This window comes from Corythoichthys intestinalis, chromosome 4 (genome assembly GCF_030265065.1).
Source record: "Corythoichthys intestinalis isolate RoL2023-P3 chromosome 4, ASM3026506v1, whole genome shotgun sequence".
In the NCBI taxonomy this organism is placed as follows: domain Eukaryota; kingdom Metazoa; phylum Chordata; class Actinopteri; order Syngnathiformes; family Syngnathidae; genus Corythoichthys; species Corythoichthys intestinalis.
Genome location: NC_080398.1, coordinates 39,209,526 through 39,215,525, shown reverse-complemented (window position 1 = coordinate 39,215,525; position 6,000 = coordinate 39,209,526).

Sequence of the window (6,000 nt, the reverse complement as noted above, 5' to 3'; positions counted from 1 at the left end):
AGTATTATGCTGTGGGGCTGTTTTGCTGCCAATGGAACTGGTGCTTTACAGAGAGTAAATGGGATAATGAAGAAGGAGGATTACCTTCAAATTCTTCAAGTTCTTCTGACGTTGTCAGCCCGAAGATTGGGTCTTGGGCGCAGTTGGGTGTTCCAACAGGACAATGACCCCAAACACACATCAAAAGTGGTTATGGAATGGCTAAATCCGGCTAGAATTAAGGTTTTCGAATGGCCTTCCCAAAGTCCTGACTTAAACCCCATTGAGAACTTGTGGACGATGCTGAAGAAACAAGTCCATGTCAGAAAGCCATCAAATTTAACTGAACAGCACCAATTCTGTCAAGAGGAGTGGTCAAAGATTCAACCAGAAGCTTGCCAGAAGCTTGTGGATGGTTACCAAAAGCGCCTAATTGAAGTGAAAATGGCCATGGGACATGTTACCAAATATTAGCACTGCTGTATGTATATTTTTGACCCAGCAGATTCAGAGTTGTAGAAATAACTGGAAACTCAAGAGAGCCATGACATTATGTTCTTCACAAGTGTATGTAAACTTTTGACCACAACTGTATCATGATTTTTAACATTGTTTCTAAACCATTTCAACCCTTTTTGTTTCCAAAGCTTGCTCTGCGACCAATCAGTGTATGGTACAGGGTGCCGTCGACCCATCACCTGGAGTCAGTTGCAATACATCCTATTTACCTGGGAAGGTAAAGGAGATCAGTGGGAAGGAAAACAAAAGAGAGGATGATTCTTTTGCAGCAGAAAGTTCAGCTCATGTTGCTGGTTTAACCAAAGAGGAAGCCGATTGCACTCTGGATATGAAAGGTAATTATGCCAAATGATATACGGTACAAATCGCACCTGAGTATACTGGAGGTCGCATAGGCATGTGCAGGTGTGATACTCTGACGGTATGATAACCTTAAGCCAAAATATCACGGTTTCACGGTATTGCAATTACAGCTCTAAAATGTGTTATTTTGAGATGTCAGGGTTAAAAAATATATATTAGTGCTGTCAAATTTATTGCGATAACTGGCAGTAATTAATTTTTTAAATTAATCACGTTAAAATATTTGTCGCATTTAACGCGTGCGCGGAATGACCCGCGCATGCATTGCCTCAAACAGATTACAATGACGCCGTTTTTTGCACATTGAGAGCTAAGAGGCAGAGAAAGGCGAGTGGACACATGCGTTTATTGGACCGCGCCGTTTATTGGCATAAGCTTCGGCAACTCCTTCACAACAAACATAAGTATCATTTGGTGAAAGCACAACAAAAATAATATTCCTATCTCTCCAAAAAATTAACGTTCACAAAAAAAAAAAAAAAAACTCAATGCAAAGAGAACTGGCATTCCCAATCAAAATAGCTATGCAAAATACACATAACTTACTCAGACTTTGGTCAAACTCCATTCAAACATTTCGTTTAGCTCAACAAATACACTGGATGGCAATATTTAGTCACAACATACAAATTGATAAGGTCCTGTAAGTTGTGAAGCCAGCACTCAAATGACGTGGATGGACCAGTAAACAGGGAACTATGGCGTCAGTCGAGGGACAAAACACACTCATTGGCTTGATTTTTAAGTAATTTAAAACTCGCCATCGACACCTTGTGGTGTATATCAATCACTACCTTACGTAGTTAAAGACACTGTGGAAGAATGGCAGGGAGCCCATGTGACGTCACCGCTTGGTGACGTCAACAACGGCGAGCTACTGGTTTATTTTTTTTATTATTATTTGAAATAACTTTTAACATACAAATTTACTTTTAACATACAACACACTAGATGATAATCAGTAGGTTTCATCACTTTTTTCACATTTTAGAAACCCCTTACCACATGATAATCAATCAGAATCAACTTTTCAGATAACCGTACCTTTACTGACTTTGAACGCAGGGGAGCAACAAAGCTAAAATTTAGCACGACTGTCAGTAAAGGTTTGTATCTCATTTGAATTGCTCTTTCTCTAATTTTGATTTTAAACTTTGATTTGTTTTGTTTACAAAGTTCGCCTTGTAAATGACCAGCGACAACACCAGGATGCATTTGGCTCTTCACCTGGAGTCACTTGTGAGACGCCCCGGTTTCCCAAGGAAGAAAAAGAGATGAGTGGGACACAAAATGAAACAAAAGATGCTTCTACAGTAGGAGAAGATTCAGCTGATTTTGCTGCTCTTACCGAAGAGGAAGCAGTTTTCTCCAGGGACGTCAATGGTAATGAATAAATAAAAGTTGTAGCCAGCAAAAGTGGTCAAATTCCACAAAGTGAAGTCAGAGCATAGACTTCAAAATGATAGTGACGAGACACAGGGCCGATTAATAGGGGGCTTGCATTGTTGGCGTGGCCGTCAAAGCTGACTGAGTGGTATCACAGACAAAGAGCTTTTTTTCGTAGAAAATTCTTGTGAATAAATTCTTAAATCCCTGAATTCTTTATAGATACATTGGGGCAAATAAGTATTTAGTCAACCACCAATTGTGCAAGTTCTCTACTTAAAAAGATTAGAGAGGCCTGTAATTGTCAACATGGGTAAACCTCAACCATGACAGACAGAAAATCACATTGTTTGATTTTTAAAGAATTTAGTTTCAAGTTAGACTGGAAAATAAGTATTTGGTCACCTACAAACAAGCAACATTTCTGGCTGTCAAAGAGGTCTAACTTTTTCTAACGAGGTCTAACGAGGCTCCACTCGTTACCTGTATTAATGGCACCTGTTAATAACTCATTATCGGTATAAAAGACACCTGTCCACAAACTCAGTCAGTCACACTCCAAACTCCACTGTGGCCAAGACCAAAGAGCTGTCGAAGGACACCAGAGACAAAAAATTGTAGACCTGCACCGGGCTGGGAAGACTGAATCTGCAATAGGTAAAACGCTTGGTGTAAAGAAATCAACTGTCGGAGCAATTATTAGAAAATGGAAGACATACAAAACCACTGATAATCTCCCTCGTTGTGGGGCTCCATGCAAGATCTCACCCCATGGCGTCAAAATGATAACAAGAACGGTGAGCAAAAATCCCAGAACCACACGAGGGGACCTACAGGGTGACCCCAAAAAAAGTTTACACTCAGTTGACTGCTTGTTTAAAAGCCATTGAAACATATCTAAATAGGTTGTCATGCTTAAGTGATTCATTAACGTCACTCAATGCGGCTGGTAATCTCTCATCTCTACAATTCCTGTGCTTCTGCTGAAAATGAAGAAAACTTTAGCTGTACCTGAATTGCTGCGTGCCGGTCTGACACCTACTGAGATTGCAGCAAATCTGAGAATATCCAGATGTGCAGTCTACAAAGTTAAAAAGAAGCTGAAAGATACTGGAACAGCCTCACGAAAACCTGGGTCTGGAAGTGCCGATCTGTGCGGACCAAAAAGTTGATTGACAAGGTGATATGTGGCCACCCCAGAGTCCAGATCTCAATCCCCTGGATTATAGCATATGGGCAACTGTGGAGGACAGTGCCTGTAAGAAGCCACAAACTTCTGTGGCAGCCTTGGAGAGGTCCATTGTTAGATCTTGGGAAAAGATGACCGCATCCTACATAAAGAAGACCTGTCAAGCGTTCTTCAGGCGCCTGGAGGCTGTTGTGTCACTTAAGGGAGGACACATTGAAAAATAGAGTATACTGTACATGTTCTTTACAATAATGTATAATTTGTGATTAAATTCTAATTCTAAGATGAAAAAACATGGCATTTAAGTTGTATTATGGCAGTGTAAACTTTTTTTTGGGTCACCCTGTAGTGAATGACCTACAGAGAGCTGGGACCACAGTAACATAGACTACTATCAGTAACACAATGCGCCGCCAGGGACTCAAATCCTGCACTGCCAGACGTGTCCCTCTGCTGAAGAAAGTACACGACCAGGCACATCTGCGGTTCCCTAGAGAGCATTTGGATGATCCAGAAGAGGACTGGGAGAATGTGTTATGGTCAGATGAAACCGAAGTAGAACTTTTTGGTAGAAACACAGGTTCTTGCATTTGGAGGAGAATGAATACTGAATTGCATCCGAAGAACACCATACCCACTGTGAAGCATGGGGGTGGAAACATCATGCTTTGGGGCTGTTTTCCTGCCAAGGGACCAGGACGGCTGATCTGTGTAAAGGAAAGAATGAATGGAGCCATGTCTCAAGAGATTTTGAGTGAAAATCTCCTTCTATCAGCAAGGACATTGAAGATGATACGTGGCTGGAGACGTGGTCTTTTAGCATGACAACGATCCCAAACACACAGCCAGGGCAACTAAGGAGTGGCTTCGTAAGAAGCATTTCAAGGTCCTGGAGTGGCCTAGCCAGTCTCCAGATCTCATCCCCATAGAAAATCTGTGGAGGGAGTTGATAGTCCGTGTTGCCCAACGACAGCCCCAAAACATCACTGCTCTAGAGGAGATCTGCATGGAGGAATGGGCCTAAATACCAGCAACAGTGTGTGAAAAGCTTGTGAAGAGTTACAGAAAATGTTTGGCCTCCATTGTTGCCAACAAAGGGTACATAACAAAGTGCTAAGCTGAACTTTTGGTATTGACCAAATACTTGTTTTCCATCATGATTTGCAAATAAATTCTTTAAAAATCAAACAATGTGATTTTCTGTCCCCCCATGTTGACAATTACAGGCCTCTCTAATATTTTCAAGTGGGAGAACTTGCACAATTAGTGGTAGACTAAATACTTATTTGCCGCACTGTATGTACGTAAAACAGTCTCGATTCTTGATTAAAAGCAAAAAAAGCGTGCAGTTAGCATTTATTTCACGTAAATATGTCGAAGTATGATGCAAGTCTGTCAGTCAATGTGGCAGCCGCCATATGTAAACAGAGCTTTTCTGCTGAAAATTGTTGTGAATAAACGCTTAAATCCCTGAATTCTTTATAGATATGGACGTGAAACAGTCTCGATTCTTGATTAAAAGCAAAAAAAACGTGCAGTTAGCATTTATTTCACGTAAATATGTCGAAGTATGATGCAAGTCTGTCAGTCAATGTGGCAGCCGCCATATGTAAACAGAGCTTTTCCGCTGAAAATTGTTGTGAATAAATGCTTAAATCCCTGAATTCTTTATAGATATGGACGTGAAACAGTCTCGATTTTTGGTTGTAAGCAAAAAACAAAACACAACAAAAAACGGTGCACTTAGCATTTACTTTACCTAAATATTGCGAACTATGATGCTAGTCAGTAAGCAAATGTGGCGGCCGACATATGTAAGCAGAGCTTTTACGATGGAAATTCTTGTCAATAAAACTGAGCAGTCAATGAATTTGCTGGTTCTTCCTTTGAGTATTGACTCAGATCTCTCTATGTATATCAAAAAAAATACTTGTACTTTTTACTTGTAAAGTCAATTTAAAGCGAGTACTTTTGTACTTTTACTTGAGTAATTTTTTTCTTAGATACTTGTACTTTTACGTATTTTTTTGCACCTGTATCTGTACTTTTACTTAAGTCAGAAAAAACTGAGTACTTCTATCTCTGTTTCGTAGATGCCCAAATTCCTCAAATTGACAAACAGCTGTTGAATGCAACTCCTTACAAATGTGAGTTCATTATTTTCTCTTTCTCTTGCTGTGGTTTTTGCCAAATATGATCTTGACCTTTCATTTAATTTGTTTCCAAAGTTTGCCCTGCAACTGACCGGCAACCAATCCATAGTGCAGACGACCCGTCCGCTGGAGTCAGTACATCCCAAATACCTGCGCAAGGAGAGGAGATTAATTGGAACAAAAACGAACGAAAAGACCCTTCTAAGGCACCAGAACATCCAGCTGAAGTTTTCGATCCACCCAAAAAGGAAACAGTTTGCACTGGAAACGTCAACGGTAATGAATGAATAGTTGTAACTAGGGCTGTCAAAATTATCGCGTTAACGCGCGGTAATTAATTTTTTAAAATTAATCACGTTAAAATATTTGACGCAATTAACGCACATGTCCCGCTCAGAAAGTATTCTGCCT